The following is an 18,760-nucleotide window of genomic DNA, read 5'->3' on the forward strand; positions in this document are numbered from 1 at the left end:
ATTAAAAAGACTTTCCCCAAGTCTTCCCAACGGTTCTACTTGGCACAAACACTAATTAAACACAAAAAACACACCAAAACAGAGTCTAGATAAATTATTTATTACTAAACAGGAGCAAAAATCAAGGAATAAAATAAAATTGGGTTTCCTCCCAACAAGCGCTATCGTTTAACGCCCCTAGCTAGGCATAAAAGCGAAGATAGATCTAGGTATTGCCATCTTTGGTAGGCAATCCATAAGTAGCTCTCATAATAGATTAATATGGTAATTTGATTTTCTTTCTGGAGAAGTGTTCCATGCCTATCCTTAACGGAAATTGGAATCTAATATTCCCTTCCTTCATATCAACAATTGCACCAATCGTTCTAAGGAAAGGTCTACCAAGAATAATAGGACATGAAGGATTGCAATCTATGTCAAGAACAATAAAATCTACGGGCACATAATTCCTATTTGCAACAATAAGAACATCATTAATTCTTCCCATCGGTTTCTTAATAGTTGAATCCGCAAGGTGCAAGTTTAAAGAGCAATCATGAAAATCACGGAAACCTAGCAAATCACACAAAGTCTTTGGAATCGTGGAAACACTAGCACCAAAATCACACAAAGCATAGCATTCATGATCTTTAATTTTAATTTTAATAGTAGGTTCCCACTCATCATAAAGCTTTCTAGGGATAGAAACTTCTAACTCAAGTTTTTCTTCATAAGATTGCATCAAAGCATCAACGATATGTTTGGTAAAGGCTTTATTTTGACTATAAGCATGAGGAGAATTTAGCACGGATTGCAACAAGGAAATACAATCTATCAAAGAGCAATTATCATAATTAAATCCCTTGAGATCCAAAATAGTGGGTTCATTGATATTTTAAGTTTTCACTTCTTCAATCCCACTTTTAACAATTTTAGCATCAAGATCTAATGACTCCGAATTTTTGGAATGTCTTCTAGGTAAAGGTGGATCATATTCAGTCCCATCATTATCAACATTCATATTGCAAAACAAAGATTTAATAAGGGACACATCAATAACTTTTAGATCTTCATCTTTATTATCATGGAAACTAGAAGAACACGCTTTTATAAAGCAATCTTTCTTTGCACGCATCCTAGCGGTTCTTTCTTTGCACTCATCAATGGCAATTCTCATGGATTTGAGAGACTCATTGATATCATGCTTAGGTGGAATATATCTAAGTTTCAAAGAATCAATATCAAGAGAAATTCTATCAACAATCATAGCCAACTCATCAATATTAAGCAATTTTTCTTCAATCAAAGCATTGAAATTCTTTTGCGAAGTAATAAATTCTTTAACGTTAGATTCAAAATCAGAGGGTATCTTATTAAAATTTCCATAAGAATTGTTGTAGGAATTACCATAATTATTAGAGGAATTACTAGGATACGGCCTAGGATTAAAGTTTCCTCTATACGCGTTGTTACCAAAATTATTCCTATCAACAAAATTCACATCCATAGATTCATTATTATTCTCAATTAAACTAGACAAAGGCATATCATTAGGATCAGAAGAAACACTTTTATTAGCAAATAATTTCATAAGTTCATCCATCTTTCCACTCAAAACACTAATTTGTTCTATCGCATGCACTTTCTTATTAGTAGATCTTTCAGTGTGCCATTGAGAATAATTAACCATAATATTATCTAGGAGTTTAGTAGCTTCTCCTAAAGTGATTTCCATAAAAGTGCCTCCCGCGGCCGAATCTAAAAGATTTCTAGAAGCAAAATTCAATTCGACATAAATTTTTTGTATAATCATCCATAAATTCAAACCATGTGTAGGGAAATTACGTATCATTAATTTCATCCTCTCCCAATCTTGTGCAACATGTTTATGATCAAGTTGCTTAAAATTCATGATATCGTTTCTAAGTGAGATGATCTTAGCAGGAGGAAAATACTTAGAGATAAAAGCATCTTTGCACTTATTCCATGAATCAATACTATTTTTAGGCAAAGAAGAAAACCAAGATTTAGCATGATCTCTAAGAGAAAAAGGAAATAGCTTCAATTTAACAATATCATTGTGCACATCTTTCTTCTTTTGCATATCACACAAATCAACAAAGTTGTTCAGATGGGTAGCGGCATATTCACTAGGAAGGCCGGAAAACGGATCATTCATGACAAGATTCAGCAAAGCAGCATTAATTTCACAAGATTCAGCATCGGCAAGAGTAGCAATCAGAGACGGGCAAAAAGAGGCAAATAGCGTAAGTATTTCCCTTAGTTTTTGAGAACCAAGGTATCAATCCAGTAGGAGGCCACGCACGAGTCCCTCGCACCTACACAAACAAATAAAATCCTCGCAACCAAGGCAACAAAGGGGTTGTCAATCCCTTCACGTTCACTTACCAAAGTGAGATCTGATAGATATGATAAGATAATATTTTTGGTATTTTTATGATAAAGATGCAAAGTAAAGCAAGCAAAATAAACGGAAAATGAAATAGCTTGTTGACAGAACATTAGTATGATGGAAAATAGACCTGGGGGCCATAGGTTTCACTAGTGGCTTCTCTCGAGAGCATAAGTATTACGGTGGGTAAACAAATTACTGTTGAGCAATTGACAGAATTGAGCATAGTTATGAGAATATCTAGGTATGATCATGTATATAGGCATCACGTCTGAGACAAGTAGACCGGCTCCTGCCTGCATCTATGATAGAGGCTAAGGTGTCCTGATGTTTCGATGAGCTGGTGGCTATCGTTTTCTGTGGGAGTCGACCTTGACGATCCGACTACGAACGTGCGAGACGTCGCGCCTTAGCAATCGCTAAACCAACTTCCGAGGGTTATTGACCACGCCGGAGCACGATCAACCTGACCACGAGGGTCTGTTTCCTGCGATCAAATGAAGAACAAGCAAGAAACTGAGATTGCAATCGGGATATCGCGAATATAAGATGAAAGCTTTATTTATCAAGGTGGGGTTCTGTGACGTCTTGGTCTGGTCGTTGGACACAAACGAAGTACGCGAAGTTGCAGCTATGGCGAACTTTTAATCTAAACAAAACCCAAAGTCTAAACGACGCCCTAAGGGCTGTATATATGGAGGAAGAGGGGGGAATTTCGTGGCCCTTGAGGGTGGGGTCCGAAACCAACCCTAACTCTTGTTTCCCCACACATACGGACTCTAAAAATAGCCTATCCTTTAGTATTTCGAAATTACATGGGCCTGGCCCATTAATAAGGTGACGCAGCACCTAGAATAGCCTATGGACGAATATTATGAAGTGGCATCTTGTATATTTCGTCCAAGGCTTCATGCACTCCTTATGGCGGCTTCAAAGTCCTGAAATCGTCACTTGTAACTCCATTCTTGATCCCCTTGCGCATGCCATCAACTCCATGCGTGTTCTTGCTCCAATGTTCATCCTTCTCCAAGCTAGGCCCTTCATTTGTAAGCAAAACAAATGTATCCAATTTAGGCAGCATCATAATCTCATGAACATTAGAATCATTACCAAGAAACGAAAGTACCTGGTAATTTAATTGGCGTGCGCGAGCTCTAGTAATTGGTCCAGTATATGTAACAGTAGGAGCTGTGGGTGTAACAATGGTATTGATGTCCTCATCATCCTCCCCTTCTTGAAATGAAGTCGTCCTCGACGGAAGCGCATCTTCCTCACCCAAATAAGGCTTCAAATCTGCAATGTTAAAAGTGGGACTAACCCCAAAATCTACAGGTAGCTCAAGTTTATATGCATTATCATTTATTTTCTCTAATACCTTAAAAGGACCATCAGCACGTGGCATTAGCTTTGATTTGCGCAGATTAGGAAATCTATCTTTACGCAAATGTAACCAAAAAAGATCTCCAGGCGCAAACACAACATGTTTTCTACCCTTATCTCCAGCAAGTTTATATTTAGCATTCATACGCTCAATGTTTTCCTTAGTTAACTCATGCATTTTTACAATCAATTTAGAATGTTCTTTAGCATCAAAATTAACCTTCTCTGAAGATGGAAGAGGCAACAAATCAATAGGTGCACAAGGTAGGAAACCATACACAATTTCAAAAGGGCACATCTTAGTAGTAGAATGCAATGAGCGATTATAAGCAAATTCAATATGAGGCAAGCATTCTTCCCACATTTTCTTGTTATTCTTCAAAACAGCCCTAAGCATAGTAGACAATGTTCTATTGACTACTTCAGTTTGTCCATCAGTTTGGGGGTGACAAGTAGTACTAAAAAGCAGCTTAGTCCCCAACTTAGCCCATAAACATCTCCAAAAGTGGCTAAGAAATTTAGTATCACGATCTGAAACAATAGTATTTGGCACACCATGTAAGCGAATAATTTCACGAAAGAACAAATCAGCAACATTAACAGCATCATCGCTTTTATGACATGGTATAAAGTGTGCCATTTTCGAGAACCTATCCACGACAACAAATATGCTATCCCTCCCCTTCTTTGTTCGAGGTAAACCTAAAACAAAGTCCATAGATATATCCTCCCAAGGAACACTAGGTACAGGCAAAGGCATATATAAACCATGAGGATTGAGTCGTGACTTAGCTCTTTGACATGTAGTGCAGCCAGCAACAAAACGCTCAACATCCCGTCTCATCTTTGGCCAAAAGAAATGTGTAGCAAGTATATCCTCCGTCTTCTTGACGCCAAAGTGTCCCATTAATCCTCCTCCATGCGCCTCCTGCAACAACAAAAGACGAACGGAGCTAGCTGGAATGCATAGCTTGTTAGCACGAAACACAAATCCATCGTTAAGAACGAACTTGTTCCAAGTTCTCCCTTCCTTACAATTCTGCAATACATCTTTAAATTCAGCATCATGAACATATTGATCTTTGATGGTCTCCAAACCAAATATTTTAAAGTCAAGTTGTGAAAGCATAGTATAACGACGAGACAAGGCATCAGCAATAATATTTTCTTTACCCTTCTTGTGTTTAATGACATAAGGGAAAGTCTCAATGAATTCAACCCATTTAGCATGTCTACAGTTCAGTTTTGCTTGACTTTTAATGTGTTTCAAAGATTCATGATCAGAATGTATAACAAATTCCTTGGGCCATAAATAATGTTGCCATGTTTCTAAGGTCCGAACAAGAGCATATAATTCTTTATCATAAGTAGAATAGTTCAGACTAGGCCCACTCAATTTTTCAGAAAAGTATGCAACAGGTTTTCCATCTTGTAATAACACACCTCCTAATCCAATTCCACTAGCATCACATTCAAGCTCAAAAGTCTTATTGAAATTAGGAAGTTGGAGTAAAGGAGCATGTGTCAACTCACCTTTCAATACCGTGAAGGCTTCTTCCTGTGCGGTACCCCAAACAAAAGGCACATCCTTCTTTGTAAGCTCGTTGAGAGGTGCAGCAATGGTGCTGAAATCTCTCACAAAACGCCTATAGAAACCAGCGAGGCCAAGGAAACTCCTCACTTGTGTGACCGTTTTGGGCTGCGGCCAACTCTCAATAGCTTCAATCTTGGCTTTATCAACTTCAATTCCCTGTGGAGTAACAACATAGCCAAGAAAAGATACTCGGTCGGTGCAAAAGGTGCACTTCCCAAGGTTACCAAACAAACGTGCATCACGTAGAGCAATAAAAACAGCACGTAAATGTTCCAAATGTTCTTCCAAAGATCTGCTATAAATCAATATGTCATCAAAGTAAATTACCACAAATCGTCCAATGAAAGCACGTAAAACTTCGTTCATTAATCTCATGAAAGTACTAGGTGCATTAGTTAACCCAAAAGGCATGACTAACCACTCATATAATCCAAACTTAGTTTTAAATGCTGTTTTCCATTCATCTCCCAATTTCATACGAATTTGATGGTAGCCACTACGCAAATCAACTTTGGAGAATATTGTAGAGCCACTCAATTCATCAAGCATATCATCTAGCCTAGGAATAGATGACGATAACGAATAGTAATATTATTAATGCCTCTACAATCAACACACATACGTGATGTACCATCCTTTTTCGGCACTAGAATAATAGGAACAGCACAAGGACTAAGGGATTCGCGTATATAACCTTTGTCGAGAAGCTCTTGTACTTGACGCATAATCTCCTTCGTCTCCTCTGGATTGGTACGGTATGGTTGATGAGGACATCAATACAATTGTTACACCCACAGCCCTTGCTGCTATACATACTGGACCAATTACTAGAGCTCGTGCACGCCAACTAAATTACCAGGTACTTTCGTTTCTTGGTAATGATTCTAATGTTCATGAGAATATGATGCTGCCTAAATTGGATACATTTGTTTTGCTTACAAATGAAGGGCCTAGCTTGGAGAAGGATGAACATTGGAGCAAGAACAAGCATGGAGATGATGGCATGCGCAAGAGGAACAAGAACGGAGTTACAAGTGATGATTTCAGGACTTTGAAGCCACCATAATGGGTGCATGAAGCCTTGGACGAAATATACAAGATGCCACTTCATAAATTTCGTCCCGAGGCTATTTTAGGTGCTGCGTCACCTTATTATTGGGCCAGGCCCATGTAATTTCGAAATACATAAGTATAGGCTATTTTTAGAGTCCGTATGTGTGGGGAAACAAGAGATAGGGTTGATTTCGGACCCCTCCACCAAGGGCCACGAAATTCCCCCCTCTTCCTCCATATATACAGCCCTTAGGCATCGTTTAGACTTTGGGTTTTGTTTAGATTAAAAGTTCGCCATAGCTGCAACTTCGCGTACTTCGTTTGTGTTCAACGACCAGACAAAGGCGTCACAGAACCCCACCTTGATCAATAAAGCTTTCATCTTATATTCGCAATATCCAGATTGCAATCTCAGTTTCTTGCTTGTTCTTCGTTTGCTCGCAGGAAACAGACCCTCGTGGTCAGGTTGATCGTGCTCCGGCGTGGTCAATAACCTCTCGGAGTTGGTTTAGCGATTGCTAAGGCGCGACGTCCTCGCACGTTCGTAGTCGGATCGTCAAAGTCGACTTCCACCAAAGCGAAATCCACCATCTCATCGAAAGACGGGACACCTTTGCCCTTATCACCATGTAAGCGAATAATTTCACGAAAGAACAAATCAGCAACATTAACAGCATCATCGCTTTTATGACATGGTATAAAGTGTGCCATTTTCGTGAACCTATCCACGACAACAAATATGCTATCGCTCCCCTTCTTTGTTCGAGGTAAATCTAAAAGAAAGGCCATAGATATATCCTCCCAAGGAACACTAGGTACAGGCAAAGGCATATATAAACCATGAGGATTGAGTCGTGACTTAGCTCTTTGACATGTAGTGCAGCGAGCAACAAAACGCTCAACATCCCGTCTCATCTTTGGCCAAAAGAAATGTGTAGCAAGTATATCCTCCATCTTCTTGACGCCAAAGTGTCCCATTAATCCTCCTCCATGCGCCTCCTGCAACAACAAAAGACAAACGGAGCTAGCTGGAATGCATAGCTTGTTAGCACGAAACACAAATCCATCGTTAAGAACGAACTTGTTCCAAGTTCTCCCTTCCTTACAATTCTGCAATACATCTTTAAATTCAGCATCATGAACATATTGATCTTTGATGGTCTCCAAACCAAATATTTTAAAGTCAAGTTGTGAAAGCATAGTATAACGACGAGACAAGGCATCAGCAATAACATTTTCTTTACCCTTCTTGTGTTTAATGACATAAGGGAAAGTCTCAATGAATTCAACCCATTTAGCATGTCTACGGTTCAGTTTTGCTTAACTTTTAATGTGTTTCAAAGATTCATGATCAGAATGTATAACAAATTCCTTGGGCCATAAATAATGTTGCCATGTTTCTAAGGTCCGAACAAGAGCATATAATTCTTTATCATAAGTAGAATAGTTCAGACTAGGCCCACTCAATTTTTCAGAAAAGTATGCAACAGGTTTTCCATCTTGTAATAACACACCTCCTAATCCAATTCCACTAGCATCACATTCAAGCTCAAAAGTCTTATTGAAATTAGGAAGTTGGAGTAAAGGAGCATGTGTCAACTTATCTTTCAATACCGTGAAGGCTTCTTCCTGTGCGGTACCCCAAACAAAAGGCACATCCTTCTTTGTAAGCTCGTTGAGAGGTGCAGCAATGGTGCCGAAATCTCTCACAAAACGCCTATAGAAACCAGCGAGGCCAAGGAAACTCCTCACTTGTGTGACCGTTTTGGGCTGCGGCCAACTCTCAATAGCTTCAATCTTGGCTTTATCAACTTCAATTCCCTGTGGAGTAACAACATAGCCAAGAAAAGATACTCGGTCGGTGCAAAAGGTGCACTTTCCAAGGTTTCCAAACAAACGTGCATCACGTAGAGCAATAAAAACAGCACGTAAATGTTCCAAATGTTCCTCCAAAGATTTGCTATAAATCAATATGTCATCAAAGTAAACTACCACAAATCGTCCAATGAAAGCACGTAAAACTTCGTCCATTAACCTCATGAAAGTACTAGGTGCATTAGTTAACCCAAAAGGCATGACTAACCACTCATATAATCCAAACTTAGTTTTAAATGTTGTTTTCCATTCATCACCCAATTTCATACGAATTTGATGGTATCCACTACGCAAATCAACTTTGGAGAATATTGTAGAGCCACTCAATTCATCAAGCATATCATCTAGCCTAGGAATAGGATGACGATAAGAATATAATATTATTAATGCCTCTACAATCAACGCACATACGCGACGTACCATCCTTTTTCGGCACTAAAATGATAGGAACAACACAAGGACTAAGGGATTCGCGTATATAACCTTTGTCGAGCAGTTCTTGTACTTGACGCATAATCTCCTTTGTCTCCTCTGGATTGGTACGGTATGGTGCACGGTTGGGTAGCGAAGCACCGGGAATTAAGTCAATTTGATGCTCAATCCCTCGAATAGGTGGTAATCCCGGTGGCACGTCTTGTGGAAAGACGTCAGCGAACTCCTGCAAAATGTTAGTGACAGCACGGGGCAAAGAGGAAGGCACGTCCTTGAATGAAAATAGTGCCTCTTTGCACACAAAAGCATAGCAAACAGATTTGCTAAAATCTAGCTCATCAATATCAGATTTGGTGGCAAGTAAACATGCACTTTTCAATTTAATTTCAGAAACAACAGTAGATGGTTTATTATTAGGCTTCATTTGGTGCTCAAATTCTTTTGCCACAATCTGATTTTCACTCTTATTTGTCTCCTGTTTTGCTTTATTAGCTCTATTAATATCATCTTTCAAAATGGAATCATGAGTCATAGGAAGCAAAGTAATATTCTTATCGTTATGAACAAGAGTATACTGATTGTTTCTACCATGGTGTACAGAATTTTTATCAAATTGCCATGGTCTACCAAGTAATAAGGAACATGCTTGCATAGGTACCACATCACAATCAACATAATCAGCATATGTAGAGATACTAAAATGCACACGAACAGTACATGTTACCTTAACCTTGCCACTGTTGTTGAACCATTGGATGTAGTAAGGATGTGGATGTGGTCTTGTGGTGAGAGATAGCTTCTCCACCATCTCCATGCTAGCCAAGTTATTGCAGCTCCCTCCATCTATGATCACGCGAACAGAACGTTCCTTCACAACTCCCTTTGTATGGAACAAATTATGCCTCTGATTTTGCTCAGCTTGTGTAACCTGCACACTCAAAACACGTTGAGCAACTAAACATTCATACCTGTCAGCATCTTCAGGAGCCATGTATTGCGTCTCATGATCAGAATCATCTCCACCATGTTCTTCACGTGTAATAAGAGCCAAGGTCTCCTCATCATAGTCACTAGCGGACTCATACCCACCATCCTCAGTAACAATCATCACACGCATAGATGGGCATTCTCTCGCATAATGACCTCCACCCTTGCAACGTCGACAAATAATATCATGTGTTTGCCCTGTTGATGCCATGGATGAAGAAGAGCTCTTTGCAGGCCCAGAAGGTGTGCTCTTGGCAGATAGTGGTGATTGTGCCTGCTTTATTGTATCACGGTTGGAGGTGGCAGCCGATGGAGGCGCTGGTGTAGCAGAACGTGTGGAAGTAGATGATGCACGTGGTGTCCATGATGAAGGTCGACCTGCAGAAAAGTTAGTCCGCGCCAATGCCTGTCGATCCTGCACTTCACGTTCAGCTTTACAAGCAAGATGGAATAAACGAGTGATACTAGTATACTCCTTATAATCTAGAATCGTCTGAATCTCTCTATTTAATCCACCCATAAAACGTGCAAGCATAGCTTCATTCTCCTCAACAATACCACATCTAATCATGCCAGTTTGTAATTCCTGATAATATTCTTCTACAGAATTTTTTCCCTGTCTTAAGCGCTGCAATTTTTGAAGTAATTCACGTTGATAATATGGTGGAACCCAACGAGTACGCATAGCAGTTTTCAAAGCAGCCCAAGTAGCCGGAATAGGATATAATCTACAATGCTCAGACCACCAAACACATGCAAAACTAGTGAATGCACAAACAGCAGCAGGAACACGTCTCTCCTCGGGATATTGTAAACATGTAAATCGTTGTTCAGTTTCTAACTCCCAAGTAAGATATATATCAGGAACATATCTACCCTCAAATGGTGGAATATTCAATTTTAGTTTAGGGAGATGGTCATGATCTCGTACCTGAGGGTGAGCCCTACCATTGCCATTATTTGCATGTGGATGACCTGGTGGTTGCTGTGCTAGTGGTGGCACGTAGTTCTGATTGTGATCAACCTCATCCTCATAATCTCCCACATAATCATCCTCCTCTACATCAGCAGTAGGAGCCACAGAAGTATCAACAGCAGCACCAGCAGTTTGGCCCGACTGAAGAGGGACACGGCTCGCTCGGCGGAGGGCTGTTTCCCGACGTGGAGGTAGTCGATGTTGCTGTTGTTGTTGCAGAGGTGCGGCAGGAGCAGCCGGTGGTGGTGGTGGAAGACGCGAAAGCAATTCAGCAAACTTGTTATCGAGCTTTGTTTCAAACGTCTTCTCCATGCCATCTATCTTCTCCATGCCATCTATCTTCTCCATGGCCTCTTCAAATCTGTTTATCACATCTTGCACCTGTCCACTCATCATTTGCTGAAACGTATCATGAAGCTCCTTATTCGTCAAGTTCTCCCAGTCAGTCTCGTCGACTTGTGATCCTGGCATGGTTAGCAGCAATAGAAACACACAAGAATATGATCCTACAGACTACTAACAAGTGGTGGTGGTGGCGGGTGTCACAAATCCGTCAGCAAATCTCAAATTCTTACCAGTTCTTACCCAGCAGCAGGCGGTGATCGGCAACCGTTGTAGTCAAAACTCTCAAAAGCTTGGATAGAGCGATTGCCAGGGAGAGTCAAACGCACGACGTAGATGTATGTGGAGCTGGGAAGGCTTATAGTATGGTAGCAAAAAGGGTCAGCAATAATCAATTCAGAGATGCAAAGTTCAATAAACGCTCAACGACGGTACTGTGCTGGTCCTAGGCTAGACCGTGCTAGAGACGCGAGCCTAGAACACTAACAAAATCACGGCGCTGCATGTAAATAAGGGAAAAGCACACTCTGGAAAAAAAAATTTCGCTCTTTTTTTTTGCGCTCCTCTTTTTTTTTGCGAAAAATCACTATAATGGCGAGTGTCTCAAAACTCTTCCCTCGTCAACCTGATAGGATGGGCACGAATTTTTTTCACTTTTTTTCGGAAGTCAGGGCAGCGACGACGAAGAAGTGCGACAAAAAATCACTATGATGGCACGTGGCTCAAAAGACTCAGAAAAGCCTAAAAATAGGATAGGGAAAAAAATTGCCCGTGAAAATTTTGGCCTAAAAACTGCCCGGGGTCTCCAGACTCTTTTTTTTTCCGAGACCTACGCAGGCAAGGAAACACGAATCGGAATTTAGATTGATCTCAAGAACAAACCTAATATGAGAAGAACTCGGATTGGTGGTGGATATATGGTTGTGGTATATGGCAGCGGTGGTGGTATATGGTAGCGGTGGTGGTATATGGATACAGATTGGTGGTGGTATATAGATACAGATTGGTGGTGGTATATGGATATGGATTCAGAGCGGTGGCGGATAAGCAAAAGTGGTAGATGGGCGATGATGATGGTGCGGCGGCGGCGTGACAACTTATGACCAGAACTCGAAACTCTAAAAGACTAGACTCTAAGACCAACAACTTGACCCGACGATGCAACCGCAAATTCAACAAAGCAAAAACCCTAAAAAGATTATGCAAAGGCTCAGATTGGTTCGGATATGATGGACTAACCCTAATTTTTTTTTCTGGCTTTTTCGTGGACTGTAGGTATGAAGAACAGACTCGATCTAATCTACGAAAAACTGTAAAATCTCACCGAGCAACCTGGAAATCTGATACCACTTGATAGAGGCTAAGGTGTCCCGATGTTTTGATGAGCTGGTGGCTATCGTTTTCTGTGGGAGTCGACCTTGACGATCCGACTACGAACGTGCGAGATGTCGCGCCTTAGCAATCGCTAAACCAACTTCCGAGGGTTATTGACCACGCCGGAGCACGATCAACCTGACCACGAGGGTCTGTTTCCTGCGAGCAAACGAAGAACAAGCAAGAAACTGAGATTGCAATCTGGATATTGCGAATATAAGATGAAAGCTTTATTGATCAAGGTGGGGTTCTGTGACGTCTTGGTCTGGTCGTTGGACACAAACGAAGTATGCGAAGTTGCAGCTATGGCGAACTTTTAATCTAAACAAAACCCAAAGTCTAAACGACGCCCTAAGGGCTGTATATATGGAGGAAGAGGGGGGAATTTCGTGGCCCTTGAGGGTGGGGTCCGAAACCAACCCTAACTCTTGTTTCCCCACACATACGGACTCTAAAAATAGCCTATACTTAAGTATTTCGAAATTACATGGGCCTGGCCCATTAATAAGGTGACGCAACACCTAGAATAGCCTATGGACGAATATTATGAAGTGGCATCTTGTATATTTCGTCCAAGGCTTCATGCACTCCTTATGGCGGCTTCAAAGTCCTGAAATCGTCACTTGTAACTCCATTCTTGATCCCCTTGCGCATGCCATCAACTCCATGCGTGTTCTTGCTCCAATGTTCATCCTTCTCCAAGCTAGGCCCTTCATTTGTAAGCAAAACAAATGTATCCAATTTAGGCAACATCATAATCTCATGAACATTAGAATCATTACCAAGAAACGAAAGTACCTGGTAATTTAATTGGTGTGCGCGAGCTCTAGTAATTGGTCCAGTATATGTAACAGTAGGAGCTGTGGGTGTAACAATGGTATTGATGTCCTCATCAATCTACTACTATTACTCCACACATCGACCGCTATCCAGCATGCATCTAGAGTATTAAGTTCAAAAGAACAGAGTGACGCTTTAAGCAAGATGACATGACGTAGAGGGATAAACTCATGCAATATGAAATAAACCCCATCTTGTTATCCTCGATGGCAACAATACAATACGTGCCTTACTGCCCCTACTGTCACTGGGAAAGGACACCGCAAGATTGAACCCAAAGCTAAGCACTTCTCCCATTGCAAGAAAGATCAATCTAGTAGGCCAAACCAAACTGATAATTCGAAGAGACTTGCAAAGATAACCAATCATACATAAAAGAATTCAGAGAAGATTCAAATATTGTTCATAGATAAACTTGATCACAAACCCACAATTCATCGATCTCAACAAACACACCACAAAAGAAGATTACATGGAATAGATCTCCACAAGAGATGGGGAGAACTTTGTATTGAGATCCAAAAACAGAGAAGAAGCCATCTAGCTAATAACTATGGACCCGAAGGTTTGAAGTAAACTACTCACACTTCATCGGAGAGGCTATGGTGTTGATGTAGAAGCCCTCGTGATCGATGCCCCCTCCGGCGGAGCTCCGGAAAAGGCCCCAAGATGGGATCTTACAGATACAGAAAGTTATGGCGATGGAATTAGGGTTTTGGCTCCGTATCTGGTAGTTTGGGGGTACGTAGGTATATATAGGAGGAAGAAGTACGTCAGTGGAACAACATGGGCCCCACGAGGGTGGAGGGCGCGCCTGGGGGGGGGGGGGGTAGGCGCGCCCCCTACCTCATGCCCTCTTGGTTGCTTTCTTGACGTAGGGTCCAAGTCCTCTGGATCATGTTTGTTCCGAAAATCATGTTCCCGAAGGTTTCATTCCGTTTGGACTCCATTTGATATTCTTTGTCCGCGAATCTCTAAAATAGGCAAAAACAGTAATTCTGGGTTGGGCCTCCGGTTAATAGGTTAGTCCCAAAAATAATATAAAAGTGTATAATAAAGCCCAATAATGTCCAAACAGGATATAATATAGCATGGAATAATAAAAAATTATAGATGCGTTGGAGACGTATCAGCAACCATTTGATATCCCCGTTGTTCCCAGGAAGGTAATCGAGCACTACCTTACTGTCTGCCCACATGCGCGACCTGTCAAGCAGAAGGTCCGGAAACTTGAGGCAGTTGGTCTGGCAGAGGAGTACTACATCCAACGTGGTTAGCAAATCCTGTGGTGGTGCGCAGGGCCAATGGGAATTAGAGGTTGTGCATAGATTTTACGGATCCGAACAAGGCCTGCCCGAAGGACCCATTTCCCTTGCCGTGCATTGATCAGATAGTGGATTCCACCATCGGGTGTGACTTGTTCTTTTCTGGATGTATACCCTGAATATCATCAGATCTTTATGTCCAAGGAAGACCGCGTTCATCACCCCGTGTGGCACATATTGCTTCGTACATATGCCTTTCGGGTTGAAGAGCGCTGGATACACTTTTGCAAGGGCAGTTCAAATTGGTTTTGAGCCACAGTTACACAGAAACATTCAGGCTTACATGGATGGTATTGTGGTCAAGACTAAGGACAGATCGACCCTCATCCAGGATTTGGAGGAGACGTTTGCTAATCTGCGCAAGATCAACCTAAAGCTGAACCCAGAGAAGTGTGTGTTTGGTGTTCCTTCCGGCAAGCTACTTGGCTTCTTTGTGTCCCACCGGGGGATAGAGGTCAACCCCGACAAGATCAAGGCTATCGAGCAGATCCAAGCACTCAAGACCGTTAAGATGTAAGGCCTTTAACTGGGCGCGTTGCCGCGCTCAGCAGGTTCATTTCCATGTCTGCCGAGCGTGCTTTGCCATTCTTCAAAATCTTGAAGAAGGCAGGACCCATGGAATGGACTCCAGAAGCTAACGCTGGACTGCAAGATTTGAAGGCCTACTTGTCCTCTATGCCCACTTTGGTCGCTCCCAAGCCACAAGAGCCGTTGCTGTTATACTTGGTGGCAACTAATCAAGTGGTTAATGCAGCACTAGTGGCACCGCGGGAAGTAGAAGAAGTGGCAGCCACAACCAGTGTCCCTCCCGGGGAGGAAAGTGAGCACACCCCGACAAAGTCAGATGTAGATCAAATGCAACGAAGGCAGCCCCAAGGTTGCGGCAAGGAAGAAGGTGGTCCAGCGCCCAGTGTACTTCGTTAGCTCCCTATTACAGGGGCTAGATCCAGGTACTCTAGCATGCAAAAGTTGATTTTTGGACTTCTCATGGCTTCAAGGAAACTACACCACTACTTCCAAGCCCACGAGATCACGGTTGTCACCCGTTTCCCTTTGCAACGGATACTCCAAAACCCAGAGGCTACCGGCAGAATAGTGGAGTGGGCCTTGGAGTTATCCAACTTTGGTTTGAAGTTTGAGAGCACGACAACTATTCAGAGCAGAGCATTGACAGAGTTTATTGTTGAATGGACGTTAACCCCTGCTGAAGAAGTGATAGAAATAATTATCCCCGGCAAGGAAACGCCCCAAGAATGGATCATGTATTTCGATGGTGCCTTCTCCCTACAAGGTGCAGGGGCTGGCGTGCTTCTCGTTGCCCCCACTAGGGAACACTTGCAGTACGTCGTCGAGATGCATTTTCCATGGGAGAAGGCTACCAACAATACTGGAGAGTGTGAGGGGCTCCTTGCCGGGCTCAGGATTGCAACAGAACTGTGGATCAAGAAGATGATCATGCATGGAGACTCACAACTTGTGGTGAGAGAAGTCAACAAAGATTACCAAAGTCCATTGATGGAGGCATACGTTGAGGAAGTGAGAAAGTTGGAGGAGTGCTTTGACGGGTCGCAAACAGAGCACATACCTCGTGTGGAAAACAACATTGCTGATCACCTGTCAAAGTACGCTGCACAAAAGCTCCCTGTGAAACCAGGAACTTTTGTTCTCCATCTAACTCAGCCCTCCGTATCCCCGCCAACAATGGCCAAAAAGAGGAGGAAACTAGACTCCGGCAGACCTGTCCCGGTAGAACCTCTTGAGGATCCCGACAGGGGGCTTATCGGGAACAACTCCCCTTCGAACGCTGAGCTACATCCTCCCGCCAGGCCACCGGTCCCCGGGGTCGAGGAATGCACTCTCGCGAATGAGGAGGTGCCGCTGGTCCTCGTTGCCGAGCCTCAGGCTCCAACTTGGGCGCGACACATAGTCCATTTCCTCCAAACTAGAGAACTCCCCGAAGATCAAGAAGAAGCTGAAAGAGTAACCCGGAGGGACAGTATGTATCAGTTCGTGGATGACACACTATACAGAAGGAGGCCCAACGGTGTGAAATTGAAGTGCATTTGCTGGGAAGAAGGAAAGGAACTGCTGGCGGAGATAGACAAAGGCATGTGCGGCTCACACACGGGATCAAGGGCTCTAGTTGGAAAAGCTTTCCTGCAAGGATTTTACTGGCCTACAGCCCTCCAAGATGCAGTTGAGCTGGTCACCAAATGTGAAGCCTTCTAGTTCCATTCCAAGAACACCCATATGCCTACCCAAGCTCTTCAGACAATCCCTTTGTCATGGCCATTTTTGGTCTGGGGGCTCGATATCCTCGGCCCTTCCCCCCTTCTACCCGGGGCTTTGAATTCTTGTTCGTTGCAATTGGCAATTTTACAAAGTGGCCAGAAGTAGAAGCCGTGAGAAAGGTGACTGCTCAGTCAGCCATCAAGTTCTTGAAAGGATTGGTGTGCCGCTTCGGAGTCCCTGCCCGGATCATCACTGACAATGGCACCCAATTGACGAGCCACGCCTTCATGCAATACGTTCATGCCCTCGGAAGAAAGATCTCATTTGCCTCTGTTGCACATCCAAAGAGCAATGGGCAACCTGAGAGGGCGAACGCTGAAGTGTTGCGAGGACTTAAGACGAGAACATTTGATAAGCTGCAGAAGTGTGACAGGTGATGGATCGACGAGCTGCCAGTGGTTCTTTGGTCCCTGATAACGACACCAAATCGAGCTACCAGGCAGACTCCTTCTCCCTAGTCTATGGGGCATAAGTAGTGATCCCCACGGAACTCATTTACGGGTCACCTCGGGTGCTTGCCTACGATGAAGTAGCATAGGAACAACACCGACATGCCGACGCAGTGCTTCTCGAGGAGAACCGTCTCCGGGCTGCTACGCGTGCTGCACGCTATCAGCAAGCCCTGCGTCACTCTCACAGTTGTAGGGTTCATGGATGGTGTTTTGAGGAGGGCGACCTTGTCCTTAGGCGCGTTCAGTCCGCCAAGGGTGCAAACAAGTTGACACCAAAGTGGGAAGGCCCTTACCGGGTAGTATGAGTCGCCAGACCTGGCGCAGTCCGTATGGAGATCAGAGATGGCATTCAATTGCAAAACTCGTGGAATATTGAGCATCTTTGCAAGTTCTACTCATAAGGCGCGGCCCGGCAGCCACCCTTTTGTACAGGCCTTGCCTCTGTTGCATGTAACCCCGTGTACAAAGCCAGGCGCAGACCCTGAGCTACAGAGAAATAAATGAAGCGCTGGTGGGCCCCCGAGAAATTGCATGCAAGCACAAGCATATCATGAGCATTGCTTGTTCATGTAGATAAGATTGCATCTAGCATCATTTTCATCTGCATAAACTGCAGGCTCCTACCGTGGACTTAGTCCCAAAGAGGAGATGAGAAGACGAGCCTACATTGCGATCCCCGATAAACCAAACAGATAAGTTATTCCTTTTATCCATACACGTTCTGTAAGTAGAGACTTGTGCATAAGAAAACCTTGCTGCCTTTGAAACTTAGGTGCTCCCGTCCCTTGACTCGAACATTACTTCGGCCGGGAAGGTCATAGTGGCCTTTGGCGAAGAGGTTGGCAGGGGGCTGGTCCCTCTTTACGATTTGTGCCCGGTAGGCCTAGCTCCCCGGCAGCAAACTGAGGGTACCGACAGGATAGCCTGCCGGGAAAACTTGTTTACTTAAGAGTATAGAGGCATCCTACCTATGCATGGACACATTACATGCACAAGTGCCTGACAAGGTTTATCTTTTTAATTAATATGCTGATTAGCAAGTACATATCTTACATGACAGAAACATGGATAAAAGAGATTACATAATTTGAACTAAAGTTTGGCAATGCCTACAGATTTTAGATTGAAAAAAGGTAAGTGCCCCGTGATGCCCTTTCTTGTCCCTCTCCTCCTAGGCACTACGACAGGAGGTGAAGAGGGCAAATGGGGCGCCTAGGCAGAAGCCCAGCCTGACCCTGTCGGGCTCCAGGGGAGGTAGCCAGACAAGGCCAAGAAAGTGTGGGCGAAGGTGATGGTGAAGAGATCGGCAGAGGCGACCCGAGAACCGCCAGCACCAGGGCTAGCAGGACGCACCAGGGCGAAGAAAGCTACACACTACAAAAAATACACTTTGATGATGATACGTGTTTGTCACAGTAGGTCACATTTTCTGTCATGCATGTACAT

The sequence above is a fragment of the Triticum dicoccoides genome, chromosome 5A (genome assembly GCF_002162155.2).
Source record: "Triticum dicoccoides isolate Atlit2015 ecotype Zavitan chromosome 5A, WEW_v2.0, whole genome shotgun sequence".
NCBI lineage: Eukaryota > Viridiplantae > Streptophyta > Magnoliopsida > Poales > Poaceae > Triticum > Triticum dicoccoides.